The sequence below is a fragment of the Theropithecus gelada genome, chromosome 2 (genome assembly GCF_003255815.1).
Source record: "Theropithecus gelada isolate Dixy chromosome 2, Tgel_1.0, whole genome shotgun sequence".
In the NCBI taxonomy this organism is placed as follows: Eukaryota; Metazoa; Chordata; class Mammalia; order Primates; family Cercopithecidae; genus Theropithecus; species Theropithecus gelada.
The window spans coordinates 156,109,443-156,123,687 of NC_037669.1; the positions used below are offsets into that span (position 1 = coordinate 156,109,443).

The window sequence follows — 14,245 nt, forward strand, 5'->3', positions numbered from 1 at the left end:
GGTGTCCATTACTACTAGAATAGTATTTCATTGTGTACATCACTACATTTTCTTTATGCCTTCGTTCGCTAATACTTAGGTTGATACCATATATTGTTCAGCTTTGGTTAGTTTCCTCATCTATTTGCTGATCAGTACTCTGCTGAATACTCATGGAGGAACTTCTGAAGATCTCTGAGGATTGTTCTCCATGCAGTTCTCTCTTCTTTGGTACTCTGTCCTGAGAATTCTAGTCATCTTGTTTCTCTTAGACCCTCAGGCTCTGTCTCCTAAATTCAAGGAGCCCACTTAACTCAGCCCAGGTTTCCCATTCTTGCACTATGACTTGAAAACTCTCTCAAGGTGGTACACTCTCTCAATCATAAGACTCACTTTGTTTCTGTCTCTCAGGAATGAATCACTCGTTTGTCGCCTGATGTGCAGCATCTTGAAAAACCATTGTTTTATATTTCCTGTCTGTTATTTTCTGTTGTTTCAAGTGGGAAGGTACATCCAGTCCCTGTTACTCCTTCTTGGTCAGAAGTGGCAAATATATTGATTTTTCTATGTTAATTTTATTTCCTCCTACTGTACTATTTTACTGAGTTAGTTTTATTACTAATTTTTTCTGAATTTTCAAACTTTACTGTCATCTGCAACAAGATACTTTTACTTCTTTAACCAATCTTATGCTTCTAACTGTTTTCTCTTATACAATTACTACAGTAAAATGCTGAATAGTAGTGGAGACAGTGGGCATCCTTGCCGTGTTCCTGATCTTTGTTGAAGTGCCTCTAGTGTTTTCCCATTAAATAAAATATTGGCTTTAACACTAAGGTATAGATATTTCATCATGTTAAGAAAGTATCTAAAATATGGAGAATTTTTTTCCTTAGATATAACATATGACATTAATAAACGATATGGTTTGGATCTATTTCCCTGCCAAATCTTATGTTGAATTGTAATCCCCAGTGTTGCAAATGGGGGCCTGGTGGGAGATGACTCGATCATAGGGTGGATTTCTCTTGAATGATCTAGCATCGTCCTCTTGGTGCAGTCTTTGAGATAGTGAGTTCTCGTGAGATCTGGTTGTTTAAAAGTGTGCAGCAACTCCCCCACACCTTGCTCCTGCTCTTGCCAAGTGAGATTCTGGCTTCCCTCTTGTCCTTCTGCCGTGACTGAAAACTCCCTGAGGCTTCACCGTAGGCTGAGCAGATGCCAGCACCATACTTCCTGTAAAGCCTGCAGAACTGTGAGCCAATTAAACCTCTTCTCTTTATACATTACCTAGTCTCTGTTATTTCTTTATAGCAATGCAAGAACAGCTTAACACAATAAATATCCTAATATTAAAACAATCTTGCCTTCCTGGAATAAATCCCACTTGGTCATGGTATATTGTTTGGTAATATTTTATTACCTTCTATCATTAATCTTGAAGCTATATTTGTTTGCAGTTTTATTCTCTGGATTGTCTTTTCCTGATTTAGGTATCAGTGTTATACCTGCTTCATAAAAGGTGTTTGAAATTTTCCTTCCTTTTCAATACTCTGAAATAATTTATGGAGCATTTGAACTATCCAGTTGCTGAAGGTTTGGTAGAATTCCCCTGTAAAACGACCTGGGCCTTGTGCTTTTTTGTGCAGTTTTGTAATAAATATCTGTATTCATTCTATAAAAGTCTGTTTACCTTTCTAAATCAAATGGAGTCAATTTGGGTCATATGTATTTTCCTAGAAAACTGTCCATTTCATCTAGGTTTTCAAATTTATCTCCCTAGACGTCTGCAAAGTAGCCTTTTCTGATTTTAAAAAACTTTCTTCTGGCTGGGTGCAGTGATTCACCTGTAAGTCCAACACTTACAAGGGCAAGGCGGGAGGGTCACTTGAGCCCAGGAGTTCAAGACCAGCCTGGGCAACATATCGAGACCTTGTCTCTATAAAAAATTAAAAAATTAGCTGGGTGTGGTGGTGCACATCTGTCATCCCAACTATGCGGGAGGCTAAGGTGGGAGAATTGCTTGAGCCCACATAGTTGAGGCTGCACTGAGCTGTGACGGTGCCACTGCACTCCAGTCTGGGCAACAGAGCGAGATCCTCCTTGTTATTTCTTATTTTGTATATTAGTGTATTCTCCCTTTTTTCTTAATCAAATTAGTTTTTTATTAATATTTTCCCATAACCACAATTTCAATTTGTTAAAAGTGCTATTGGTTTTTTATTTTCTGCCTTCTTAATTTCTGATCATTACTGGGACTAGCTGAGGGGTACATAAGGCTCTGCTATACCAGTATGTATGCATTTCAAAATTCCCCATATTAAAAACTTTAAAAAGTTTATATATATATACACATAGTATAAAATCAAGGCATATACAAGTATTTATATAAATAAACATTCTACTAACCTTCCCACCTTATTTAGCCCCACTTCTTTCCAATCATTTATACTTTTAGGTCTTTTGCTGGTTACTTCTCTAACTAAACATATATTTAACAAAAATCTAATTAAAAACCATATAATAATTATTTTATTACTTTATCAACTTTAGAAAATATTGATTCTTTGCTGGGAAATATGTGGATTTAGCTCATTTATACTGTCCTACTTTACTCCCCTATCCCAATATTTGAGGTTATGATGTTCAGTTCTTCGGTTGACTCTCTTTGTAAGGTGCAAAACTTGTATTTATCCATCTAATTTTCATTCATCTTAGTTCCTTACTTTCCTTTTACATAGGATAATAGCACCCCATCCTTATTTTCTCTTCTTCTCCCTCTTTTACCTTCACATTTTTTGGGCAATATTTTGACTTTTATGTCGTGCAGGGTTTTTTCATACTTTTCCACAACCACGACAAAATTTTCTACAGGTTACCCACACAGTGATTTTTAGATGCTATAAACTAAAATGTTTTTGTGATATTTTGACTATATAAATATGGTTGAATGTTAGGTCAGGCAATCTATGAGGAACGTATTTCATTGTGTATAGGTCCAGCATCAGGGTCTTGGAATGTTCAAAGGAGACTGTTTCTGACGAGGTTAAACTGTCTTTTCTAACTGCATCAGCTGTTCATAATTATGCCATATCTTAGTCTGCTTCTTGTTTAGATCGTGGCTGTCTTACATAGTTTTTTCATTTTTCCTGGCGTTTCTAATTGTTTAACTTATTGACACAGGCTTCATCATAGCCTTGTTTCCTTATTCTCTCTCTCTTTTTTTTTTTTTTTTGAGAGGGAGTCTCACTCTGTCGCCCAGGCTGGAGTGCAGTGGCGTGATCTTGGCTCACTGCAAGCTCCACCTCCACCTGGGTTCACGCATTCTCCTGCCTTAGCCTCCTGTGTAGCTGCGACTACAGGCGCCTGCCACCACGCCCGGCTAATTTTTTGTATTTTTAGTGGAGACGGGGTTTCACCGTGTTAGCCAGGATGGTCTCAATCTCCTCGTGATCCGCCCACCTTGGCCTTCCACAGTGTTGGGATTATAGGCGTGAGCCACCGCGCCCAGCCTCCTTTTATTCAAATGTAACTGTATTGCGTGGAGTTGCTCCTCACCTCCCTCTCCCACATCATGGACAAGACCTGGTTGGGGGAATTTTACCTTCTCTCTTCTGAACTGGCTGCTCTTCAGTTATCATCCTGACACTGACCTTTATTACTTCTCTGGATTGAATCCACTGTGTGTTAGATCTCACGCATTCCTCTTTCTTGGTTTACTTACTTTGCTGCAATGTATGCGCAAGTAACTGTTTAAGAAATAAAGAGGTAACTTATAAAGGAGATAAACTTTCTGAGTTCATGAATATCCAGGAATCAGGTTTATGTGAACCTCATTCCTAACTAGTAGGTCGGCAAGATACAGAAATCTAAGTTCAAATCCATTTCCTGAGGGATGCCAATGAGGATCTAATACCATTCTAGACTCTTCATCTACATTTTTCTAAAACTTTAAGGACACGTTTATGCATGTGTCTTAAAAAAAATCATAATTGTCAGCACTGAGTGGTTTTTTGAGACAGTCTTGCTCTGTCACCCAGGGTGGAGTGAAGTGGTGCAATTTCAGCTCACTGCAACCTCTGTCTCCCAAGTTCAAGCAATTCTTCTGCCTCAGCCTCCTGATTAGCTGGGATTGTAGCTGCATGCCACCATGCCCAGCTAATTTTTGGACTTTTAGTAGAGATGGGGTTTCACCATGTTGGCCAGGCTGGTCTCAAACTCCTGACCTCAACTGATCTGCCCGCCTTGGCCTCCCAAAGTGTTGGGAATACAGGTGTGAGTCACTGTGCCTGGCCTCAGTGGTTCTTTTTAACCAAAGAATCATATATTTTAGCGCTGCAAAATAATTATGTATTATTTTATTCGATGATTTTTTTCTCTCCACTTTTCCCCTTTTTTCTTCCCCAGACTCCAATTAATTAGATATTAAAATTCCTGAAGTGGTCCTCTATGTCCCTTTTCTTTTTCTCTCTCTTTCTCTCTGAAAGATATCCTCAACTTTAGTTTCCAGGTCTTATGCTGAGCTTTCGGTACTTATATTTTAAAATTCTAACAGCTTTTTCTTGTATCAGCATTGTTTTCATACAGTTTATTCTTGTTTTGTTTTTTTGTTCTTTTTTACATTTATTTAAATTGACAAAATTGTACATATCACGTACAGTGTGTTGTTTCAAAATATGTATTTATTGTGGAACGGCTAAATTGAATTATTAACATACGTATTACCTCACTATTTTGTAGTGAAAACACAAAATCTACTGTCTTAGCAATTTTCAAGAATAGGATACACTGTTATTAACAATAGTAATCATGTTGTATAATGGATCTCTTGAAATTATTCCTATTTAGCTGAAATTTTGTGTCCTTTGACCAACATCCTCCCAGCCTTGGTTATTAGTTCATTCTCACACTGCTACAAAAAACTACCTGAGACTGGGTAATTTATGAAGAAAACAGGTTCAACTGACCCACAGTTCTACAGACTGTACAGGAGGCATGCCTGGGGAGGCCTTGGGAAACTTACAATCATGGTGAAAGGCGAAGGGGAAGCAAGTGCGTCTTCATATGGTGAGCAGGGGAGAGACAGAGAGCAAGGGGGAGGTGCTACTCTCTTTCAAACAATCAGATCTCATGAGAACTATATGAGATAGGGGGATGGTGCTAAACCATTAGAAACCACCCCCGTAATCCAATCACCTCCCACCAGGCCCCACCTTGAACACTGGGAATTACAATTCAACATGAGATTTGGGTAGGGACACAGAGCTGAACCGTATTATTTGGTAATTACCATTATATTCTTTACTTCTATGAGTTTACCATTTTTAGGTTTACCTATAACTGAGATCATGTAGTATTTGTCTTTCTGTGCCTGGCTTCCTTTACTTAACATAATGTCCTCCATATTCATCCACGCTGTTGCAAATAACAGAGTTTCCTTCTTTGTTTAAAGCTGACTAGTATTTCATCGTGTACATATACCATATTATCCTTTTACGTTTTAAGTTCAGGTGCTCATGTGCTGACTTGTTACATAGGTAAACTTGCGTCAAGAGGATTTGGTTGTACAGATTATTTCATCACCCAGGTATTAAGCCCATTACCCATTAGTTATTTTTCCTGATCCTCTCCCTCCTCCTACCCCCGCCCAACCTTCAATAGGACCCAGTGTCTGTTGCTTCCCTCTATGTGTCCCTGTGTTCTCATCATTCAGCTCCCACTTATAAGTGAGAATATGTGGTATTTGGTTTTCTGTTTTTGTGTTAGGTTTGCTAAGGGTAACAGCCTCCAGCTCCATCCATGTACCTGCAAAGGGCATGAGCTCATTCTTTTTTACGGCTGTATAGTATTCCATAGGGTATATATATCACATTTTCTTTATCTGGTCTATCATTGATGGGCATTTAGGTTGATTTCATGTCTTTGCTATCATGAACAGTGTTGCAATAAACATACGTGGCATGTCTCTTCATAAGAGAATGATTTACATTCCTTTGTATACATACCCAGTAATGAGACTGCTGGGTCAAACGGTATTTCTATCTTTAGGTCTTTGAGGAATTGCTACACTGTCTTCCATAATGGTTGAACTAACTTACACTCCCACCAACAATGTATAAGCATTCCTTTTTGTTCACAACCTTGCCAGTATCTGTTATTTTTTGACTTTTTACTAACAGACATTCTGACTGGTGTGAGATGGTATCTCATTGTGATTTTGACTTGCATTTCTCTAAAGATCAGTGATGCTGAGGTTTTTTTTTCATATGATTGTTGGCTACATGCATGTCTTCTTTTGAAAAGTATTTTTTCATGTATTTTGCTCACTTTTTTATGGGGTGCTTTTTTTCTTGTAAATGTATTTAAGTTCCTTATAGATGCTGGATATCAGACCTTTGCCAGATGCATAGTTTCTAAAAATTTTCTCCCATTCTGTAGGTTGTCTATTTACTCTGTTGATAGTTTATTTTGCTGTGCAGAAGCTCTTTAGTTTAATTAGATCCCATTTGTCAATTTTTGCTCCTGTTACAATTGTTCTTGGTGTCTTCGTCAGGAAAGCTCTGCCTGTGCCTATGTCCTGAAAGGTATTTCCTAGGTTGTCTTCCAGGGATTTTATAGTTGTGGGCTTTACATTTACATTTTAATCCATCTTGGGTTAATTTTTACATATGATATAAGAAAGGCATCTAGTTTTAATCTGCATGTGGCTAGCTAGTTATCCCAGCACCATTTATTGAATAGGGAATCCTTTCCCAGTTGCTTTTGTCAGGTTTGTCAAAGTGTGCAGTCTTATTTCTGGGTTCTCTATTCTGTTCCATTGGCCTATGTATCTGTTTTTGTACCGGTACTATACTGTGTAGCCTGGTAGTACAGTTTGAAGATGGGTAGCATGATGCCTCCAGCTTTGTTCTTTTTGCTTAGGATTGCCTTGGCTATTAGGGCTCTTTTTTGGTTCCATATTAATTTTAAAGTAGTTTCTTTTCCTATTTCTGTAAAGAATGTCAATGGTAGTTTAACAGGCACAGCATTGAATCTATAAATTGCTTTGGACAATATGGCCATTTAAACGGTATTAATTCTTGCTATCCACGAGCAGAGAATGTTTTTCCATTTGTCTGTATCATCTCTGATTTATTTGAGCAGTGGTTTGTAGTTCTCTTTGTAGAGATCTTTCACCTCCCTAGTTAGCTATTCCTAGGCATTTTATTCTTTTTGTGGTAATTGTGAATAGGAGCTCATTCCTGATTTGGCTCTTGGCTTGTTTTTGGTATACAGGAATGCTAGTGATTTCTACACACTGATTTTGTATCCTGAGACTTTGCTGAAGTTGTTTATCAGCTTAAGAAGCTTTTGGGCTGAGACTAGCAGGTTTTTGAGATCTAGGATCATGTCGTCTCCCAACAGGGATAGCTTGACTTCCTGATGCCCTTTCTTTCTTTCTCTTGCCTGACTGCCCTGACTAGAACTTCCAATACCATTGTAGTTGCTCATTCAGTGCGATGTTTGTCATATATGGCTCTTATTATTTCGAGGTATGTTCCTTCAATACCTAGTTCACATTTTCGTTATGCCTCCATTCACTGATACTTAGGCTGATTCTGTATCTTGACTATTGTGAATAATGCTGCAATGAACCTGGCAGTGTAGATATCTCTTCAACATACTGATTTCATTTCCTTTGGATATACACCCAGTAGTAGGATTGTAGGATCATATGGTAGTTCTATTTTTAATTTTTTGAGGAACCTCCAAACTGTTTTCCATAATGGCTATACCAATTTACATTCTCACCATCAGTGTGCAAGGATTCCCTTTTCTCTATATCCTCTCCAACACTTGTTATCTTTCGTCTTTTTGATAACAACCATTCTAACAGGTGTAACATGATCTCTCATTGCGGTTTTAATTTACTTTTCTCTAATAGTGATTTTGAGCATTTTTCATATAGCTGTTGGCCATCGTTTGTCTCCTTTTATGCAATGTCTATTCAGATTCTTTGCTATTTAAAAAATGTATTGAGATAAAATATAAATATAAAATTTACCATATTTACCATTTTAAGTGTACAGTTCAGTGGTAATAAATACATTTATATTCTCTTTTCCGTTCATCTTCTCCCTCCCCTTTCCCCTTTCTGGTCTCTGGTAACCACCAATCTACTTTCTATCTTCACAAGATCCACTTTTTAAGCTCCTGCATATGAATGAGAACGTGTGATATTTATCTTTCTGTGCTTTATTTCATTTAACATAATGGCCTCCAGTTCCAACCATATTGCTGCAAATGACGGGATTTCATTCTTTTTTATGACTGAATAATATTCCATTGTGTATATATACACCATATTTTCTTCATCCACTGATTGGCACTTAGGGTGATTCCATATTTTGGCTATTGTGAATAGTGCTGCAATAAACAGAGTGCAGATATACTAATTTCCTTTCTTTTGGACATTTCTGGATCATATGGAAGTTCTATTTTTAGTTTTTTTGAGGAACCTTCACACTGTTCTCCATAGTAGCTGTATTAATTTACATTCCCAACACCGGTGTACAGGGGGGTCCTCTTTCTCTGCATCCTCACCAGCATGTTATTGCCTATCTTTTTGATACAAGCCATTTTAACCAGGGAGAAGGTGAAATGATATCACTTTGTGGCTTTAATTTGCATTTCTCTGATGATTAGTGATGCTGAGCGTCTTTTCATATACCTGTTGCCTTTGCCCATTTTTAAATAAGGTTATTTTCTTGCTATTGAGTTGTTTTGAGTTCCTTACAAATTTTGGATATTAACACCTTGCCAGATATATGGTTTGCTAATATTTTCTACCATTCTGTAGGTTTTCTTTTCACTCTGTTGATTATGTCCTTGACTGTGCAGAAGTTTTTTACTTTGATGCAATTCCATTTGTCTGTTTTTTCTTTTACTGCCTGTGCTTTTGGGTTCATATATATAAAAAAAAAAATCAATGCCAAGACCAGTGTCACAAAGAAAACCCCGATGTTTTCTTTACAGTTTCAGGTCTTACATTTAAGTCTTTAACCCATTTTCAGTTGATTTTTATATATGGTGTAAGATAAAGGTTATTTTTGTTTTATGGTTCTTATTTTATATAACCTTCCTTAATATAGTACTTTTTAAAATGACTGTTTTTTTAAAAGAATAGTTTTAGGTTTATAAAAAAAATTAAGAAAACAGAACTGAGAGTTCCCATACACCCTGCGCCCAGATTCCCCCAATAATTAACACCTTACATTTACTATATGGTCCACTTGTCAAAATGAATAAACTGATATTGACACATTATTATTGAAGTCCATACTTTATTCACATTTCCTTAATTTTCACCTGATGTCTTCTTTCTGTTCCAGTGTTCTATCCAGGGCATCACATTCTATTTAGTTATGTCTCCTTAGACTTCTTTTGGCTGTGACAGTTTCTTAGACTTTCCTTACTTTTGATGACCTTGACAGTTCTGATGAGTACTGGTCAGGTATTATGTAGGATGTTTCATTACTGGAATCTACCTGATGTTTTCCTCACGATTAGACTGGGTTTATGGATTTTTGGGAGAAATGCCACAGAAGTAACATGCCCTTTGCAGCATATCTTGTCAAAGGTACACACTATCAACATGATTGATGACTGCTGATGTTGGCCTTGATCATCAGGCTGAGGTAGTACCTGCCAGGCTCCTCCACTGTAGTTACTCCCCACACCCTGAAATCAGTATGCATAGCCCACTCTTAAGGAATGGTGATTCACGCTCCGCTCTTTAAGACTGCAGTGTCTACTAAACTGTTTGCAATTCTTCTGCACAGATTTGTTTCTCCTCCCCAATCATTTATTTATATCAGTATGTGTAATTTGTTTTAAAAACATTCTCATCACCACATTCCGTAAAGATGGCTTCCCAAGTAGTGGTATTTCTCTAAGTTGCTCCAGAGTCTTAGGGTAAAAACCACAGTTAGTAAGCTCCTTATGAACAACCTCTGTATCAAGTACTTTGTCCATTGGCAGGCAGGTGTTAAATACAGCAGTTGGCTCGTGTGGATATAGTACTGCAGAGAAAGACCCACTCTGTGAAGATCTGAGCAGCATGGTCAGTGAATACAGAGAATGAGGCATGGTAGGACCTGTAATCTCCAAACTAAACTGGTCTCTGTATCCAGAAAGAGCTGCATCTTCACATTTACACTTTGTGTCTTAAGCATTTGCATTATGGCACCTCGGAGAGCAACAGGGGATAAGAGGGTTGGAGGAAGTCCTGCCTGTGGACCTGAGGTAGCAACTAATCTCTTAGAGTTGATCAAAAAATTAAGCAATGTAAAGATATTGATTCCTTTCACCAACACAACAGACTCAGGTCTGTGATCCATTTGTACTTCATGTTTCTCTTTATGCAGCTTGATAGAAAGTATGTCTGGCTTTTTAATTTTATCTTGCACACCCATCTCTTCTACATTTATAACTGGAGATCCTGAACACCAAAGTAAGCCTAAAAGGAATCTTTGAGGAAAAAAGCCTTGTAGCAAGGAAAGTCAAGATTCTTGAAGTTAAAGAAATATACTTTAAAATACTGAAATGTTTATAAACATTAACTTTTATTACATGCACTGAGCAGTAGTATTTAAGGTTTTAAATCAGTGTTTTCTACTTTTACTATTTTCAGATTAAATTTTTAGATATAAAGATAAAAAACTCAAATAACTCAAATGAGATATCTATAGCCCTACAACCTAACTGTATAATGAGTAGAAAACTGAATTAATGCATTTCTTTGCAAACAGGAAATTGAGACTAAACACACAGCAGTTATCTCATGGCACTGTGACTGATGGCATCAGGGCAAAAATGTGTTACTTTACCCTTTACCTAAGACTCCTGGCAGGTTCTTGTTTTATAAAGGTAGAAAATAAATGTAGACAACATCTACTGAGCTGACTGATGATGCCTTTACCTAAACATCTTTCCTACTGATTTATAATTCCTTTATTTTCACATATACTAAATTTGTTTAAATGCATGTTAATTCAGATAAAAAGGCATTCTGTATTCCACATAGAATAGTGTTAAGAATTGTGGCTTTTCCGGTGTCACGCTTAGTCCCTGCTGGCCACCCCCCTGCGACCATGTTCGTTCTCTGCGGGGAGTCGGCCCCCGACCTTGCCGGCTTCACCCTCCTAATGCCAGCAGTATCTGTTGGAAATGTTGGCCAGCTTGCAATGGATCTGATTATTTCTACACTGAGTATGTCTAAGATTGGTTACTTCTATACCGATTGTCTTGTGCCTATGGTTGGAAACAATCCATATGCGACTGCGGAAGGAAATTCAACAGAACTTAGTATAAATGCTGAAGTATATTCCATTGCCTTCAAGAAAGCTGGTGGCTCTTCAGTTAAGATCCATTTTTATTAAGTATAAATCAAAGCCGTTCTGTGAAAAACTGCTTTCCTGGGTGAAAAGCAGCGGCTGTGCCAGAGTCATTGTTCTTTGGAGCAGCCATTCATATCAGCGCAATGACCTGCAGCTTCGCAGTACTCCCTTCCGGTACCTACTCACACCTTCCATGCAAAGAAGTGTTCAAAATAAAATAAAGAGCCTTAACTGGCAAGAAATGGAAAAAAGCCGGTGCATTCCAGAAATAGATGATTCCGAGTTTTGTATCCACATTCCGGGGGGAGGCATCACAAAAACGCTCTATGATGAAAGCTGTTCTAAAGAAATCCAAATGGCAGTTCTGCTGAAATTTGTTTCAGAAGGGGACAACATCCCAGATGCATTAGGTCTCGTTGAGTACCTTAATGAGTGGCTTCAGATAATCAAACCACTTAGTGATGACCCCACAGCATCTACCTCACGGTGGAAAATACCAAATTCTTGGAGATTACTCTTTGGCAGTGGTCTTCCCCCGGCACTTTTTTGATCTGTTTTCCATTTTATACCTTATACCCAGAACACTTACTACCAACACAACTGTTAAACATTCTAGACAAAAAAATCGTATGATCCGAGAACATATTAGGAAATTACCTTCACCGTAAATGTCAAAGGAAAAGATTAAGGATCTCTTTGCCATGCTTTTCATCATATGCAACAAATGTGAATTTCGTACAATAAAATTTTATTTCCTAAGTAAAAAAAAAAAAAAAAAAAAAAGAATTGTGAAGTAGGCTGGGCGCGGTAGCTCATGCCTGTACTCCCAGCACTCTGGGAGGCCGAGGCGGGCGGATCATGAGGTCAAGAGATCCAGACTATTCTGGCCAACATGATGAAATCCCATCTCTACTAAAAACACAAAAATTAGCTGGGCGTGGTGGCGCATGCCTGTAATCCCAGCTACTTGGGAAGCTGAGGCAGGAGAATTGCTTGAACCTGGGATGCGGAGGTTGCAGTGAGCCGAGACCGTGCCACTGCACTCCAACCTGGCGACACAGCGAGACTCCAACTCAAAAAAAAAAAAAAAAGATTTGTCAAGTATGCTGAGCTGTCATGGCAAAGTAGCATTTAATGTGTTTATAGGTGTATGTGTGTGTGTGTGTGTATGGGGAATTGTATAATTTACATTTTTAAAATAAAAGTGCTTAGAAATCAAAAGCATTGGGGAAAGAAATAATAGTATCTAAGTATTTGTTCACTTTATAATCCAGAAAATAAAACACCACGTTTATTCCCCCCACCCCCCCAAAAAAATTCTCATTTCTTCTGTTTCCTGAATTAGTTTTGTTTCTTTTCTGGGCTGCTTTTTCTGTGTATATATTTTTTTAACCTTTATTTTTCTTTAATGATGATCATTTTCCTCATATACCTGGTTGTCCATTCATGTTTAAGAAGGACAACGTAGTTGATATAATTTTCCTTTGTGGAAATATAAGTAGGTCTATTTTTCAACAGGTATCTTTCTTGAGTACCAAATGTGCCTCGGGGTTCTGTGCATTTAGGGTGGGTGTGTTGACTGACAGGCATTATTTTAGAGTAAACTGGTGAGACCTCCCTGGATCCCCAACTGCCAGAACAAAGAGAAATAAGGAGAACTTTAAACTGTGGCTGTCACATTAGAAGCCTTACCATGCTTTATTGTCTTGTTAGTATGTTTATGCTTGTGAATAAATGTCAGGCTGCACTTTACATTTGTGAACCAGGAAAGGAGTCAACTAGTGATTGACCTTCAATGAATCCCCATTTCCGGTATCTCTCATTGGGTCAGTCAGCCCTGAATTTACAGCTGCTCTGGGCCTTGATGAGAACAGGAGCTCACTTCTCTACTGGAGCCCACAGATGGCTCCTGATTCTGAGTTGTGGTTTTCTTAGCCTACTTCTGGTCACTTTTTCTTTTTTTTCTTTTTTTTTAGTCCATATAAATCCATTTATTATTGAACTACTTATTTACAATTTTAAGATCACAGAATCTTTTTTAAACTTTTATTTTAGGTTTGGGAGTAAATGTGAAGGTCTGTTACATAGGTAAACTCATGTCACAGGGCTTTGTGGTACAGATTATTTCACCACAGGTACAGGTATTAAGCCCAGTACCCAATAGTTATCTTTTCTGCTCCTCTCTCTCTTCCCACCCTCCACCCTCAAATAGACCACAGTGTCTGTTGTCTCCTTGTTTGTGTTCGTAGGTTCTCACCATTTAGCTCCCACTTATAAGTGAAAATATGTGGTATTTGGTTTTCTGTTCCTGCATTAGTTTGCTAAGGATAATGGCCTCCAGCTCCATCCACAGTCCTGCAAAAGACATGCAGTCACTTTCTACCTTAAATGTGTTAAGATTTCTTGTACACTGATTTTCTCTACCATTCCATTGGCTTCCATGGGTTTATTCTTTTTTAATTTCTATACTTTAACTTCAGAAGGGCTTGGGAAATGGAAGGGTAATGTCTCTATTTAGTTTGTCTCTTTTACCAGAAGACTCTACAAGTCCATTTCTTAAATAAAAATAAGATTTATTCTTAGATTTAAGGGAAGTATAAATGTCTATTAACTCATAATTATGATTTTGTTGTTGTCCGTTTCTAATTTTCTTAGTCTAAACTTAATTTACATTCCTGTCAAAGCTTTTATTAAAGCTCTCATAAAATTCGGAATTGCATTGTCAGGGTAGGGTCCGCACAGGAAGAAGAATTCACTGTATGAAGCTTTCATGAAAAGACTCCATGTAGAGTTGTGGGCAGGATGAAGGGAGCAAACAAGGGAATAATGAGGCACCCAGAGACCACTGACAGGAGGATACTGTTATAGTCCTGAGGGCCAAAGTAACA

General features: G+C 37.9%; 1 protein-coding gene and 1 pseudogene across 4 annotated transcripts in view; one reads left to right on the forward strand and one right to left on the reverse strand.

The window, feature by feature from the left end:
* The window catches only part of PPP2R3A (protein phosphatase 2 regulatory subunit B''alpha), a 186,986-nt gene that overhangs the window by 85,504 nt on the left and 87,237 nt on the right, over positions 1-14,245 (reverse strand). The gene's annotated exons all lie outside the window — the stretch shown is intronic.
* Positions 11,112-12,143, forward strand: LOC112618891 (annotated as a pseudogene). The gene has a single exon (XR_003118137.1). The product of XR_003118137.1 is annotated as a proteasome assembly chaperone 2 pseudogene (transcript).